The sequence below is a fragment of the Lathyrus oleraceus genome, chromosome 3 (genome assembly GCF_024323335.1).
Source record: "Lathyrus oleraceus cultivar Zhongwan6 chromosome 3, CAAS_Psat_ZW6_1.0, whole genome shotgun sequence".
Classification (NCBI taxonomy): domain Eukaryota; kingdom Viridiplantae; phylum Streptophyta; class Magnoliopsida; order Fabales; family Fabaceae; genus Lathyrus; species Lathyrus oleraceus.
Genome location: NC_066581.1, coordinates 145,593,957 through 145,611,007, shown reverse-complemented (window position 1 = coordinate 145,611,007; position 17,051 = coordinate 145,593,957).

Below are 17,051 nucleotides of genomic sequence, written 5' to 3'. Positions count from 1 at the left end.
ATGGTTATTTGCAGCAAGAAAGTTATGTATAAGATCATCGTTATCTACAGCAAGAAGGTTCTCAGTATGATCGCCTTTCTCGGGCTGGTTCTGGTTCAGGATCTGTGAGGGAGTTTCATTCAATGTCAGGTTGAGTGCATGGTCATGGTTATCTGCAGCAAGAAAGTTCTGTATAGGATGATGGTTATTTGCAGCAAGAAAGTTCTGTATAGGATCATCGTTATCTGCAGCAAGAAGGTTCTCAATATGAGCAACTTCCTCAGGCTGGTTTTGGTTCAGGTTCAGGTTCTGTGATGGAGCTTCATTCAATGTCAGGTTCAGTCCATGATCATGGTTATCTGCAGCGAGGAAGTTCTATATAGGATGATGGATATTTTCAGCAAGAATGTTCTGTATAAGATCATCGTTATCTGCAACAAGAAGGTTCTTAGTATGAGCAATTTCCTCGAGCTGGTTCTTGTTTAGGTTCTTTGAGATAGCTTCATTCAATGTCAGGTTCAGTGCATGATCATTGTTATCTGCAGAAAGAAAGTTTTGTGAAGGATGATGGTTATTTGTAGCGAGAAAGTTATGTATAGGATCATCGTTATCAGCAGCAAGAAGGTTCTCTATATGAGCAACTTCCTCGGGTTGTTTCTGGTTCAGGTTCTGTAAGGGAGCTTCATTCAATGTCAGGTTCAGTGCATGATCATGGTTATCTGCAACAAGAAAGTTCTGTATAGGATGATAGTTATTTGCAGTAAGAAAGTTCTGTATAGGATTATCATTATCTGCAGCAAGAAGGTTCTCAGTATGAGCAACTTCCTCGGGCTGGGTTCGGTTCAGGTTCTGTGAGGGAGTTACATTCAATGTCAGGTTCAGTGCATTATCATGGTTATCTGCAGCAATGAAGATTTGTATAGGATTATTGTTATTTGCAACAAGAAAGTTTTGTATAGGATGATGGTTATCTGCAGCAAGAAGGTTCTCCGTATGAGCAACTTCCTCGGGCTGGTTCTGGTTTAGGTTCTGTGAGGGAGCTTCATTCAATGTCAGGTTCAGTGCATGATCATGGTTATCTACAGCAAGAAAGTTTTGTAAAGGATGATGTTTATTTGCAGCAAGAAATTTCTGTATAAGATCATCGTTATCTGTAGCAAGAAGGTTCTCAGTATGATCGCTTTTCTCGGGCTGGTTCTGGTTCAGGATCTGTGAGGGAGCTTCATTCAATGTCAGGTTGTGTGCATGATCATGGTTATCTGTATAGGATGATGGATATTTGCAGCAAGAATGTTCTGTATAGGATCATCGTTATCTACAACAAGAAGGTTCTTAGTATGAGCAATTTCCTCGGGCTGGTTCTTGTTTAGGTTCCTTGAGATAGCTTCATTCAATGTCAGGTTCAGTGCATGATCGATTGTATCTGCAGCAAGAAAGTTTCGTATAGGATGATGGTTATTTGTAGCAAGAAAGTTTTGTATAGGATGATGGTTATTTGTAGCAAGAAAGTTATGTTTAGGATTATCGTTATCTGCAGTAAGAAGGTTCTCAATATGAGCAACTTCCTCGGGCTGTTTCTGGTTCAGGTTCTGTAAGGGAGCTTCATTCAATGTCAGGTTCAGTGCATGATCATGGTTATCTGCAACAAGAAAGTTCTGTATAGGATGATAGTTATTTGCAGCAAGAAAGTTCTGTATAGGATTATCATTATCTGCAGCAAGAAGGTTCTCAGTATGAGCAACTTCCTCGGGCTGGTTCTGGTTTAGGTTCTGTGAGGGAGCTACATTCAATGTCAGGTTCAGTGCATTATCATGGTTATCTGCAGCAAGAAAGTTTTGTATAGGATGATGGTTATCTGCAGCAAGAAGGTTCTCCGTATGAGCAACTTCCTCGGGTTGGTTCTGGTTTAGGTTCTGTGAGGGAGCTTCATTCAATGTCAGGTTCAGTGCATGATCATGGTTATCTACAACAAGAAAGTTTTGTAAAGGATGATGGTTATTTGCAGCAAGAAAGTTCTGTATAAGATAATCGTTATCTGCAGCAAGAAGGTACTCAGTATGAGCTCCTTTCTCGGGCTGGTTCTGATTCAGGTTCTATGAGTGAGCTACATTCAATGTCAAGTTCAGCGCATGATCATGGTTATCTGCAGGAAGAAAGTTCTGTATAGGATGATGGTTATTTGCAGCAAGAAAGTTCTCTATAAGATCATCGTTATCTGCAGCAAGAAGGTTCTGAGTATGAGCAACTTCCTCGGGCTAGTTCTGGTCCAGGTTCCCTGAGGGAGCTTCATTAAATGTCAGGTTTAGTGCATGATCATGGTTATCTGCAGTAAGAAAGTTCGGTATAGGATGATGGTTATTGGCAGCAAGAAAGTTCTGTATAAGATCATCGTTATCTGCAGCAAGAAGGTTCTCAGTATGATTGCCTTTCTCGAGCTGGTTCTGGTTCAGGATCTGTGAGGGAGTTTCATTCAATGTCAGGTTTAGTGCATGATCATGGTTATCTGCAGCAAGAAAGTTCTGTATAGGATGATGGTTATTTGCAGCAAGAATGTTCTGTATAGGATCATCGTTATCTGCAGCAAGAAGGTTCTCAATATGAGCAACTTCCTCGGGTTGGTTTTGGTTCAGCTTCTGTGATGGACTTCATTCAATGTCAGGTTCAGTCCATGATCATGGTTATCTGCAGAAGGAAGTTCTGTATAGGATGGTGGATATTTGCAGCAAGAATGTTCTGTATAAGATCATCGTTATCAGCAACAAGAAGGTTCTTAGTATGAGCAATTTCCTCGAGCTGGTTCTTGTTTAGGTTCTTTGAATAGCTTCATTCAATGTCAGGTTCAGGCATGATCATTGTTACCTGCAGAAAGAATGTTTTGTGAAGGATGATGGTTATTTGTAGCAAGAAACTTATGTATAGGATCATCGTTATCTGCAGCAAGAAGGTTCTCAATATGAGCAACTTCCTCGGGCTGTTTTTGGTTCAGGTTCTGTAAGGGAGCTTCATTCAATGTCAGGTTCAGTGCATGATCATGGTTATTTGCAACAAGAAAGTTCTGTATAGGATGATACTTATTTGCAGCAAGAAAGTTATGTATAGGATCATCGTTATCTGCAGCAAGAAGGTTCTCAATATGAGTAACTTTCTCGGGTTGGTTCTGGTTCAGGTTTTGTGATGGAGCTTCATTCAATGTCAGATTCAGTCCATGATCATGGTTATCTACAGCAAGAAAGTTCTGTATAGGATGGTGGATATTTGCAGCAAGAATGTTCTGTATAGGATCATCGTTATCTGCAGCAAGAAAGTTCTGTATAGGATGATGGTTAATGCAACAAGAAGGTTCTCAGTATGAGCAACTTCCTCGGGCTGGTTCTGGTGTAGGTTCTGTGAGGGAGCTTCATTCAATGTCAGGTTCAGTGCATGATCATGGTTATCTACAGGAAGAAAGTTTTGTAAAGGATGATAGTTATTTGCAGCAAGAAATTTCTGTATAAGATAATCGTTATCTGCAGCAAGAAGGTTCTAAGTATGAGCGCCTTTCTCGGGCTGGTTCTGATTCAGGTTCTATGAGTGAGCTACATTCAATGTCAAGTTCAGCGCATGATCATGGTTATCTACAGGAAGAAAGTTCTGCATAGAATGATCGTTATTTACAGCTAGAAAGTTATGTATAAGATCATCGTTATCTGCAGCAAGAAGGTTCTGAGTAAGAGCAACTTCCTCGGGCTGGTTCTGGTTCAGGTTCCCTGAGGGAGCTTCATTCAATGTCAGGTTTAGTGCATGATCACGGTTATCTGCAGCAAGAATGTTCGGTATAGGATGATGGTTATTTGCAGCAAGAAAGTTCTGTATAAGATCATCGTTATCTGCAGCAAGAAGGTTCTCAGTTTGATCGCCTTTCTCGGGTTGGTTCTGGTTCAGAATCTGTGAGGGAGTTTCATTCAATGTCAGGTTGAGTGCATGATCATGGTTATCTGCAGCAAGAAAGTTCTGTATAGGATGATGGTTATTTGCAGCAAGAAAGTTATGTATAGGATCATCGTTATCTGCAGCAAGAAGGTTCTGTATAAGATAATCGTTATCTGCAGCAAGAAGGTTCTCAGTATGAGCACCTTTCTCGGGCTGGTTCTGATACCGGTTCTATGAGTGAGCTACATTCAATGTCAAGTTCAGCGCATGATCATAGTTATATGCAGGAAGAAAGTTCTGTATAGGATGATGGTTATTTGCAGCAAAAAAGTTCTGTATAAGATCATCGTTATCTGCAGCAAGAAGGTTCTGAGTATGAGCAACTTCCTCGGGCTGGTTCTGGTTCAGGTTCCCTGAGGGAGCTTCATTCAATGTCAGGTTTAGTGCGTGATCATGGTTATCTGCAGCAAGAAAGTTCAGTATAGGATGATGGTTATTTGCAGCAAGAAAGTTATGTATAAGATCATCGTTATCTACAGCAAGAGGTTCTCAGTATGATCGCCTTCTCGGGCTGGTTCTGGTTCAGGATCTGTGAGGGAGTTTCATTCAATGTCAGGTTGAGTGCATGGTCATGGTTATCTGCAGCAAGAAAGTTCTGTATAGGATGATGGTTATTTGCAGCAAGAAAGTTCTGTATAGGATCATCGTTATCTGCAGCAAGAAGGTTCTCAATATGAGCAACTTCCTCAGGCTGGTTTTGGTTCAGGTTCAGGTTCTGTGATGGAGCTTCATTCAATGTCAGGTTCAGTCCATGATCATGGTTATCTGCAGCGAGGAAGTTCTATATAGGATGATGGATATTTTCAGCAAGAATGTTCTGTATAAGATCATCGTTATCTGCAACAAGAAGGTTCTTAGTATGAGCAATTTCCTCGAGCTGGTTCTTGTTTAGGTTCTTTGAGATAGCTTCATTCAATGTCAGGTTCAGTGCATGATCATTGTTATCTGCAGAAAGAAAGTTTGTGAGGATGATGGTTATTTGTAGCGAGAAAGTTATGTATAGGATCATCGTTATCAGCAGCAAGAAGGTTCTCTATATGAGCAACTTCCTCGGGTTGTTTCTGGTTCAGGTTCTGTAAGGGAGCTTCATTCAATGTCAGGTTCAGTGCATGATCATGGTTATCTGCAACAAGAAAGTTCTGTATAGGATGATAGTTATTTGCAGTAAGAAAGTTCTGTATAGGATTATCATTATCTGCAGCAAGAAGGTTCTCAGTATGAGCAACTTCCTCGGGCTGGTTCGGGTTCAGGTTCTGTGAGGGAGTTACATTCAATGTCAGGTTCAGTGCATTATCATGGTTATCTGCAGCAATGAAGATTTGTATAGGATTATTGTTATTTGCAACAAGAAAGTTTTGTATAGGATGATGGTTATCTGCAGCAAGAAGGTTCTCCGTATGAGCAACTTCCTCGGGCTGGTTCTGGTTTAGGTTCTGTGAGGGAGCTTCATTCAATGTCAGGTTCAGTGCATGATCATGGTTATCTACAGCAAGAATGTTTTGTAAAGGATGATGTTTATTTGCAGCAAGAAATTTCTGTATAAGATCATCGTTATCTGCAGCAAGAAGGTTCTGAGTATGAGCAACTTCCTTGGGCTGGTTCTGGTTCAGGTTCCTTGAGGGAGCTTCATTCAATGTCAGGTTTAGTGCATGATCATGGTTATCTGCAGCAAGAAAGTTCGGTATAGGATGATGGTTATTTGCAGCAAGAAAGTTCTGTATAAGATCATCGTTATCTGTAGCAAGAAGGTTCTCAGTATGATCGCTTTTCTCGGGCTGGTTCTGGTTCAGGATCTGTGAGGGAGCTTCATTCAATGTCAGGTTGTGTGCATGATCATGGTTATCTGTATAGGATGATGGATATTTGCAGCAAGAATGTTCTGTATAGGATCATCGTTATCTACAACAAGAAGGTTCTTAGTATGAGCAATTTCCTCGGGCTGGTTCTTGTTTAGGTTCCTTGAGATAGCTTCATTCAATGTCAGGTTCAGTGCATGATCGATTGTATCTGCAGCAAGAAAGTTTCGTATAGGATGATGGTTATTTGTAGCAAGAAAGTTTTGTATAGGATGATGGTTATTTGTAGCAAGAAAGTTATGTTTAGGAATATCGTTATCTGCAGTAAGAAGGTTCTCAATATGAGCAACTTCCTCGGGCTGTTTCTGGTTCAGGTTCTGTAAGGGAGCTTCATTCAATGTCAGGTTCAGTGCATGATCATGGTTATCTGCAACAAGAAAGTTCTGTATAGGATGATAGTTATTTGCAGCAAGAAAGTTCTGTATAGGATTATCATTATCTGCAGCAAGAAGGTTCTCAGTATGAGCAACTTCCTCGGGCTGGTTCTGGTTTAGGTTCTGTGAGGGAGCTACATTCAATGTCAGGTTCAGTGCATTATCATGGTTATCTGCAGCAAGAAAGTTTTGTATAGGATGATGGTTATCTGCAGCAAGAAGGTTCTCCGTATGAGCAACTTCCTCGGGTTGGTTCTGGTTTAGGTTCTGTGAGGGAGCTTCATTCAATGTCAGGTTCAGTGCATGATCATGGTTATCTACAACAAGAAAGTTTTGTAAAGGATGATGGTTATTTGCAGCAAGAAAGTTCTGTATAAGATAATCGTTATCTGCAGCAAGAAGGTACTCAGTATGAGCTCCTTTCTCGGGCTGGTTCTGATTCAGGTTCTATGAGTGAGCTACATTCAATGTCAAGTTCAGCGCATGATCATGGTTATCTGCAGGAAGAAAGTTCTGTATAGGATGATGGTTATTTGCAGCAAGAAAGTTCTCTATAAGATCATCGTTATCTGCAGCAAGAAGGTTCTGAGTATGAGCAACTTCCTCGGGCTAGTTCTGGTCCAGGTTCCCTGAGGGAGCTTCATTAAATGTCAGGTTTAGTGCATGATCATGGTTATCTGCAGTAAGAAAGTTCGGTATAGGATGATGGTTATTGGCAGCAAAAGTTCTGTAAAGATCATCGTTATCTGCAGCAAGAAGGTTCTCAGTATGATTGCCTTTCTCGAGCTGGTTCTGGTTCAGGATCTGTGAGGGAGTTTCATTCAATGTCAGGTTTAGTGCATGATCATGGTTATCTGCAGCAAGAAAGTTCTGTATAGGATGATGGTTATTTGCAGCAAGAATGTTCTGTATAGGATCATCGTTATCTGCAGCAAGAAGGTTCTCAATATGAGCAACTTCCTCGGGTTGGTTCTGGTTCAGCTTCTGTGATGGACCTTCATTCAATGTCAGGTTCAGTCCATGATCATGGTTATCTGCAGAAAGGAAGTTCTGTATAGGATGGTGGATATTTGCAGCAAGAATGTTCTGTATAAGATCATCGTTATCAGCAACAAGAAGGTTCTTAGTATGAGCAATTTCCTCGAGCTGGTTCTTGTTTAGGTTCTTTGAATAGCTTCATTCAATGTCAGGTTCAGTGCATGATCATTGTTACCTGCAGAAAGAATGTTTTGTGAAGGATGATGGTTATTTGTAGCAAGAAACTTATGTATAGGATCATCGTTATCTGCAGCAAGAAGGTTCTCAATATGAGCAACTTCCTCGGGCTGTTTTTGGTTCAGGTTCTGTAAGGGAGCTTCATTCAATGTCAGGTTCAGTGCATGATCATGGTTATTTGCAACAAGAAAGTTCTGTATAGGATGATACTTATTTGCAGCAAGAAAGTTATGTATAGGATCATCGTTATCTGCAGCAAGAAGGTTCTCAATATGAGTAACTTTCTCGGGTTGGTTCTGGTTCAGGTTTTGTGATGGAGCTTCATTCAATGTCAGATTCAGTCCATGATCATGGTTTCTACAGCAAGAAAGTTCTGTATAGGATGGTGGATATTGCAGCAAGAATGTTCTGTATAGGATCATCGTTATCTGCAGCAAGAAAGTTCTGTATAGGATGATGGTTAATGCAACAAGAAGGTTCTCAGTATGAGCAACTTCCTCGGGCTGGTTCTGGTGTAGGTTCTGTGAGGGAGCTTCATTCAATGTCAGGTTCAGTGCATGATCATGGTTATCTACAGCAAGAAGTTTTGTAAAGGATGATAGTTATTTGCAGCAAGAAATTTCTGTATAAGATAATCGTTATCTGCAGCAAGAAGGTTCTAAGTATGAGCGCCTTTCTCGGGCTGGTTCTGATTCAGGTTCTATGAGTGAGCTACATTCAATGTCAAGTTCAGCGCATGATCATGGTTATCTACAGGAAGAAAGTTCTGCATAGAATGATCGTTATTTACAGCTAGAAAGTTATGTATAAGATCATCGTTATCTGCAGCAAGAAGGTTCTGAGTAAGAGCAACTTCCTCGGGCTGGTTCTGGTTCAGGTTCCCTGAGGGAGCTTCATTCAATGTCAGGTTTAGTGCATGATCACGGTTATCTGCAGCAAGAATGTTCGGTATAGGATGATGGTTATTTGCAGCAAGAAAGTTCTGTATAAGATCATCGTTATCTGCAGCAAGAAGGTTCTCAGTTTGATCGCCTTTCTCGGGTTGGTTCTGGTTCAGAATCTGTGAGGGAGTTTCATTCAATGTCAGGTTGAGTGCATGATCATGGTTATCTGCAGCAAGAAAGTTCTGTATAGGATGATGGTTATTTGCAGCAAGAAAGTTATGTATAGGATCATCGTTATCTGCAGCAAGAAGGTTCTCAATATGAGCAACTTCCTCGGGCTGGTTCTGGTTCTGGTTCTGTGATGGAGCTTCAATCAATGTCAGGTTCAGTCCATGATCATGGTTCTCTGCAGCAAGGAAGTTTTGTATAGGATGATGGATATTTGCAGCAAGAATGTTCTGTATAAGATCATCGTTATCTGCAACAAGATGGTTCTTAGTATGAGCAATTTCCTCGAGCTGGTTCTTGTTTAGGTTCTTTGAGATAACTTCATTCAATGTCAGGTTCAGTGCATGATCATTGTTATCTGTAGAAAGAAAGTTTTGTGAAGGATGATGGTTATTTGTAGCAAGAAAGTTATGTATAGGATCATCGTTATCTGCAGCAAGAAGGTTCTCTATATGAGCAACTTCCTCGGGTTGTTTCTGGTTCAGGTTCTGTAAGGGAGCTTCATTCAATGTCAGGTTCAGTGCATGGTCATGGTTATTTGCAACAAGAAAGTTCTGTATAGGATGATAGTTATTTGCAGCAAAAAAGTTCTGTATAGGATCATCGTTATCTGCAGCAAGAAGGTTCTCAGTATGAGCAACTTCCTCAGGCTAGTTCTGGTTCAGGTTCTGTGAAGGAGCTTCATTCAATGTGAGGTTCGGTGCATTATCATGGTTATCTACAGCAAGAAAGATTTGTATAGGATGATAGTTATTTGCAGCAAGAAAATTTATGTATAGGATGATGGTCATCTGCTGCAAGAAGGTTCTCAGTATGAGCAACTCCTCGGGTTGGTTCTGGTTCAGGTTCTGAGAGGGAGTTTCATTCAATGTCAGGGGTTAAGTGCATGATCATGGTTATCTGCAGCAAGAAAGTTTTGTATAGGATGATGGTTATTTGCAGCAAGAAAGTTCTGTATAGGATGATGGTTATCTGCAGCTAGAAGGTTCTCAGTATGAGCAACTTCCTCGGGCTGGTTCTAGTTTAGGTTATGTGAGGGAGCTTCATTCAGTGTCAGGTTCAGTGGATGATCATGGTTATCTGCAGCAAGAAAGTTCGGTATAGTATGATGGTTATTTGCAGCAAGAAAGTTCTGTATAAGATCATCGTTATCTTCAGCAAGAAGGTTCTCAGTATGATCGCATTTCCCGGGCTGGTTCTGGTTCAGGATCTGTGAGGGAGTTTCATTCAATGTGAGGTTCAGTGCATGATCATTATTATATGCAGCAAGAAAGTTCTGTACAGGATGATGGTTATTTGCAACAAGAAAGTCATGTATAGGATCATCGTTATCTGTAGCAAGAAGGTTCCCAATATGAGCAACTTCCTCGGGCTGGTTTTGGTTCAGGTTTTATGATGGAGCTTCATTCAATGTCAGCTTTAGTCTATGATCATGGTTACCTGCAGCAAGAAAGTTCTGTATAGGATGATGGATATTTGCAGCAAGAATGTTCTGTATAGGATCATCGTTATCTACAACAACAAGGTTCATAATATGAGCAATTTCCTCGGGCTTGTTCTTGTTCAGGTTCTTTAAGGGAGCTTCATTCAATTTCAGGTTGAGTGCATGATCATGGTTATCTGCAACAAGAAAGTTCTGTATAAGATGATAATTATTTGTAGCAAGAAAGTTCTGTATAGGATCATCATTATCTGCAGCAAGATGGTTCCAATATGAGCAACTTCCTCAGGCTTGTTCTGGTTCAGGTTCTATGAGGGAGCTGAAGGCGAATTGCCATCCAAGGCGCAGCGGAATTTAAAAATTTCTCCATTTAGTGATCCTTACGAATGGGCATGATCAGTGATAGAATCGTTACCTCTTGTGGCGATTCAAACCTTTGGTGCAGATTTCTGATAATGATCAAAACCTTGGTACAGATCCACGGGCGCGATCACGAACGTTGAATGATGACAACGTCTCTACTCAGTCCACACGAACGGATTCCTTCAATGCCAGTGCTAGCTGTTATGAATGAAGGCTTTGAGTGAGAGAGAGAAACAAAATTCCAACTCTTCACTTGAGTTGAATCTCTGTGGAGTCACAATGCTTCTACCCAAGGGGTTCTATTTATAGAACCACTTGTGTGGGCTTCAAGCTAAAAAGCCCACTTAAGTGTATTTTGGCCCATATCTCATAATATGCCAAAATCACTTAATTATTTGGTACCTTACCATATTTCGTATTCTACTTAAGTACACCGTATCTTACGATGTTCCTTAATTATTCTATCTCTCATCAATCCGTCCTTTGTGTGTGACCCTATAGGTTTTCGCGATGTTGGCAATTATATTAAATCACGCATTTAACATAATAAACTGTGAGCGGTATCTAGCAACACATCACTGCTACCCAAGTCACGAAAATGTCATGTGATCTGACAAAACCTCCTGTGATAATAATTATGTGTATAATTACCCCTTTGCCCTTATGTCTATATTGAACACAAGGTATAGATTGTGTCACCCTTGTCCAGTTCAATATTGGGCCCATAGACATTTATCCTGTTACGCAGGATAGGAAAATTCCATCTAGGACACTCATGTCCCTCAGCATGCTTTGTGGAGTACCCATCAATTGTCTTTATGGTTATCCAGTTACGGAGAATGTTGGATCAGCAATAAAGCACTCGACTCTACATCTAGGATCCATAGTGGTTTCAGGTCGAAGAGTGGTATACACTATTATCACCATGAGAATAACTTATGACACTTTGCATAACTTTCTATATAGTATTCTCATAGCGGGTCAATCCGGTATAAATATTACTCCTAATATTCATACCTATGTTTAAGACTTGATAACTCTTTATCCATGATCCATGAGATGTGATCATCACTCTACAAACATAATAGTCTTAATGCTTTAATGTTATCCCACTTCACACTAAAGCTCAACTACGGATACTTTAAGAATAATGTCCTTATGTTTAATGTGTTCTCATGATTAAGTCACACTTAATACATTAAACGGACTATCTATTCCAGGGACTTTATTAATCAACCATAATAAAGAAAATGCCTTTTATTATTAATAAATAATTCGATACAAGTACCAAAAGTATTGGCCTCTAGGGCTTACACCAACAATCTCCCACTAGCACTAGAGCCAATCAGGCATACCCCGTATGCCCATTGATCTAGTATGGCCATCATGCTTTGCTGCTGCGCAAGAGGCTTTGTCAGCGGGTCAACTATATTGTCAAGTGTAGGTACTTTACATATTTTCACATCTCCTCTATCTATTATCTCTCGAATGAGATGATAACGCCTGAGTATGTGTTTGAATCGTTGGTGAGATCTAGGCTCCTTAGCTTGTGCGATAGCACCATTGTTATCAAAGTAGAGACCAATGGGATCCACAACGCTAGGGACTATGCCAAGTTCACTAATGAACTTCCTGATCCAAACAGCTTCCTTTGCTGCACTTGAGGCAGCAATATACTCGGCCTCGGTTGTAGAATCAGCAACAGTATCTTGCTTTGAACTTTTCAAGCTCACAGCGCCACCATTTAAGCAAAACACATAACCATTAGAATAATGCATATTAAAGCGTCTCAGCACTTTGTCTATGTATGTACCCTGACTTAGGCCAAGCAGTTTTGTGATCTATCTCTATAGATTCTGATTCCTGATATACAGGCTTCTTCACCTAGGTCCTTCATAGAAAAGCATTTCCCCAACCAAGTCTTTACTTGTTTCAGGGTAGGGACATCATTTCCAATGAGTAATATGTCATCTACATATAATACCAGGAAAACGATCATGCTCCCACTAACCTTCTTGTAGACACAAGGTTCATCTTCGTTCTTGATGAATCTAATATTTTACCGTTTCATCAAAACAAAGATTCCATGAGTAGGTCACATGCTCATCTTGATCCATGAGTAATACATCACCTTGATCTGTTATGAGATATCCATATCTCTCAAGTAGGTGACGTATCCTGCTTGACCTACGTTGGTCTTGTTCTACTTGAGCAGGTTGCTCTTACACAACTACTGTGTGTTTCCTGCTCCAATTCCTCCATAGGTGTGTCGATGCTTTGTGATTCTTGAATTTCTTCAAGCTTTACTTTCCTCCCACTGGTTCCTTTGGAAATAAAATCCTTTTCTAGGAAAACTCCAGTTCGAGCGACAAACACTTTGACCTCTGAAGGATTGTAGAAGTAATACCCTCTTGTTTCTTTAGGATACCCCACAAATAAGCATTTGTTAGATTTGGGCTCAAGCTTAGTTGAAATTTGTCGTTTCACATAAACTTCGCAACCCCAAATCTTCATGTAAGACATATGTGGTTTCTTACCACTCCATATCTCATATGGTGTTCTTTCAACCTTTTTGGATGGAACACGGTTAAGTGTGTAAGCTGATGTCAATGGTGTATGTCCTCAAAAGGAATTTGGAAGATTGGTGTGACTCATCATGGATCGGACCATGTCCAACAGGGTTCGATTTCTTCTCTCAGATACACCCTTCCATTGGGATATTCCAGGAGGAGTAAGTTGGGATAGGATCCCACACTCTTTCAGATGGTCATCAAACTCTAGGATTAAATACTCATCACTTCGATCTGATCGAAGAGTTTTAATATTCTTACCTAGTTGGTTTTAACTCGTTAGGTTTCACCCTTTTGTATTAATGTTATTAATAGGCATTTCAAGATCAAGGACATATAGTCCATTGTTCATTTGTGCAGTAGCATAGATTATATCATTCAAAAAAATTGAGCAACAATTGTTCTTTATTATAAATGAAAAACCAACTTGTCCAAACAAGCAATGGAAATAATATTCCTGCTAATTGCAGGTACATAATAACAGTTCTCTAACTGAATTATTAACCACTAGGTAAAGTCAATACAAAAGTTCCTACGGCTAAAGCAGCAACCTTCGCTCCATAGCCAACTCGTAGGTCAACTTCACCTTTTGCCAAATCTCTACTCCTTTTTAGTTCCTGCACATTTGTACAAATGTGAGAAATGCATCCAGTATCTAATACCCATGATGTAGAAGTAGATAAATTAATAACAAAAATACCTGAAGTTGAAGTCTCTACTTCATTCTTCTTATCTTCCAGGTACTTTGGGCAGTTCCTCTTCTAGTGTTCGGTCTTACCGCAATGGAAGCAGGTGCCTTCTTTTGCTATGCCTCCACTAGGCTTCAAAGCAGCAGTGGGCCTTTTGTTCTGTCTCTTTCCATTTCCGATCATCAGAATGGACTTCCCTTTTGACTTCAGATTCTGCTCGGCAGTTCTTAACATGGTGAGCAGTTCAGAAAGAGATTTGTCCATATCAATCATATTGAAATTTAGGACAAATTGACTGAAACTATCTGGCAACGATTGCAAGATCAAATCAGTTGCAAGTTCCTTTTCGAGGGGAAAACCCAATCTCTTAAGGTTTTCCACATGCCCAATCATTTTGAGCACATGGGGACCTTCATGGTTACCTCTAGCAAGAAAGTTTTGTAAAGGATGATCGTTAATTGTAGCAAGAAAGTTATGTATAAGATCATCGTTATCTTCAGCAAGAAGGTTCTGAGTATGAGCAACTTCCTCGGGCTGGTTCTGGTTCAGGTTTTTTGATGGAGCTTCATTCAATGTTAGATTCAGTCCATGATCATGGTTATCTACAGCAAGAAAGTTCTGTATAGGATGATGGATATTTGCAGCAAGAATGTTCTGTATAGGATCATCGTTATCTGCAGCAAGAAGGTTCTTAGTATGAGCAATTTCCTCGGGCTGGTTCTTGTTTAGGTTCTTTGAGATAGCTTCCTTCAATGTCAGGTTTAGTGCATGATCGATTTTATCTGCAGCAAGAAAGTTTTGTATAGGATGATGGTTATTTGTAGCAAGAAAGTTTTGTATAGGATGATGGTTATTTGTAGCAAGAAAGTTATGTATAGGATCATCGTTATCTGCAGCAAGAAAGTTCTCAATATGAGCAACTTCCTCGGGCTGTTTCTGGTTCAGGTTCTGTAAGGGAGCTTCATTCAATGTCAGGGTTCAGTGCATGATCTTGGTTATCTGCAACAAGAAAGTTCTGTATAGGATGATAGTTATTTGCAGCAAGAAAGTTCTGTATAGGATTATCATTATCTGCAGCAAGAAGGTTCTCAGTATAAGCAACTTCCTCGGGCTGGTTCTGGTTCAGGTTCTGTGAGGGAGCTACATTCAATGTCAGGTTTAGTGCATTATCATGGTTATCTACAGCAAGAAAGATTTGTATAGGATGATGGTTATTTGCAACAATAAAGTTCTGTATAGGATTATCATTATCTGCAGCAAGAAGGTTCTCCGTATGAGCAACTTCCTCGGGCTGTTCTGGTTTAGGTTTGTGAGGGAGCTTCATTCAATGCCAGGTTCAGTGCATGATAATGGTTATCTACAACAAGAAATTTTTGTAAAGGATGATGGTTATTTGCAGCAAAAAAGTTCTGTATAAGATCATCGTTATCTACAGCAAGAAGTTTCTGAGTATGAGCAACTTCCTCGGGCTGGTTCTGGTTCAGGTTCCCTGAGGGAGCTTCATTCAATGTCAGTTTAGTGCATGATCATGGTTATCTGCAGCAAGAAAGTTCGGTATAGGATGATGGTTGTTTGCAGCAAGAAAGTTCTGTATAAAATCATCGTTATCTGTAGCAAGAAGGTTCTCAGTATGATCACCTTTCTCGGGCTGGTTCTGGTTCAGGATCTGTGAGGGAGTTTCATTCAATGTCAGGTTGTGTGCATGATCAAGGTTATCTGCAGCAAGAAAGTTCTGTATAGGATGATGGTTATTTGCAGCAAAAAAGTTCTGTATAGGATCATCGTTATCTGCAGCAAGAAGGTTCTCAATATGAGCAACTTCCTCGGGTTGGTTCTGGTTCAGGTTCAGGTTCTGTAATGGAGCTTCATTCAATTTCAGGTTCAGTCCATGATCATGGTTATCTGCAGGAAGGAAGTTCTGTATAGGATGATGGATATTTGTAGCCAGAATGTTCTGTATAATATCATCGTTATCTGCAACAAGAAGGTTCTTAGTATGAGCAATTTCCTCAAGCTGGTTCTTGTTTAGGTTCTTTGAGATAGCTTCATTCAATGTCAGGTTCAGTGCATGATCATTGTTATCTGCAGAAAGAAAGTTTTGTGAAGGATGATGGTTATTTGTAGAAAGAAACTTATGTATAGGATCATCATTATCTGCAGCAAGAAGGTTCTCAATATGAGCAACTTCCTCGGGTTGTTTCTGGTACAGGTTTTGTAAGGGAGCTTCATTCAATGTCAGGTTCAGTGCATGATCATGGTTATTTGCAACAAGAAAGTTCTGTATAGGATGATAGTTATTTGCAGCAAGAAAGTTATGTATAGGATCATCGTTATCTGCAGCAAGAAGGTTCTCAATATGAGTAACTTCCTCGGGTTGGTTCTGGTTCAGGTTTTGTGATGGAGCTTCATTCAATGTCAGATTCAGTCCATGATCATGGTTATCTACAGACGGAAAGTTCTGTATAGGATGATGGATATTTGCAGCAAGAATGTTCTGTATAGGATCATCGTTATCCACAACAAGAAGGTTCTTAGTATGAGCAATTTCCTCGGGCTGGTTCTTGTTTAGGTTCTTTGAGATAGCTTCATTCAATGTCAGGTTCAGTGCATGATCGATTTTATCTGCAGCAAGAAAGTTTTGTATAGGATGATGGTTATTTGTAGCAAGAAATTTTGTATAGGATGATGGTTTTTGTAGCAAGAAGTTATATTTAGGATTATCGTTATCTGCAGGAAGAAGGTTCTCAATATGAGCAACTTCCTCGGGCTGTTTCTGGTTCAGGTTCTGTAAGGGAGCTTCATTCAATGTCAGGTTCAGTGCATGATCATGGTTATCTGCAACAAGAAAGTTCTGTATAGGATGAGAGTTATTCGCAGCAAGAAAGTTCTGTATAGGATTATCATTATCTGCAGCAAGAAGGTTCTCAGTATGAGCAACTTCCATGGGCCGGTTCTGGTTCAGGTTCTGTGAGGGAGCTACATTCAATGTCAGGTTCAGTGCATTATCATGGTTATCTGCAGCAAGAAAGATTTGTATAGGATGATGGTTATTTGCAGCAAGAAAGTTTTGTATAGGATGATGGTTATCTGCAGCATGAAGGTTCTTTGTATGAGCAACTTCCTCGGGCTGGTTCTGGTTTAGGTTCTGTGAGGGAGCTTCATTCAATGTCAGGTTCAGTGCATGATCATGGTTATCTACAGCAAGAAAGTCTTGTAAAGGATGATGGTTATTTGCAGCAAGAAAGTTCTGTATAAGATAATCGTTATCTGCAGCAAGAAGGTTCTCAGTATGAGCGCCTTTCTCTGGCTGGTTCTGATTCAGGTTCTATGAGTGAGCTACATTCAATGTCAAGTTCAGCGCATGATCATGGTTATCTGCAGGAAGAAAGTTCTGTATAGGATGATGGTTATTTGCAGCAAGAAAGTTCTGTATAAGATCATCGTCATCTGCAGCAAGAAGGTTCTGAGTATGAGCAACTTCCT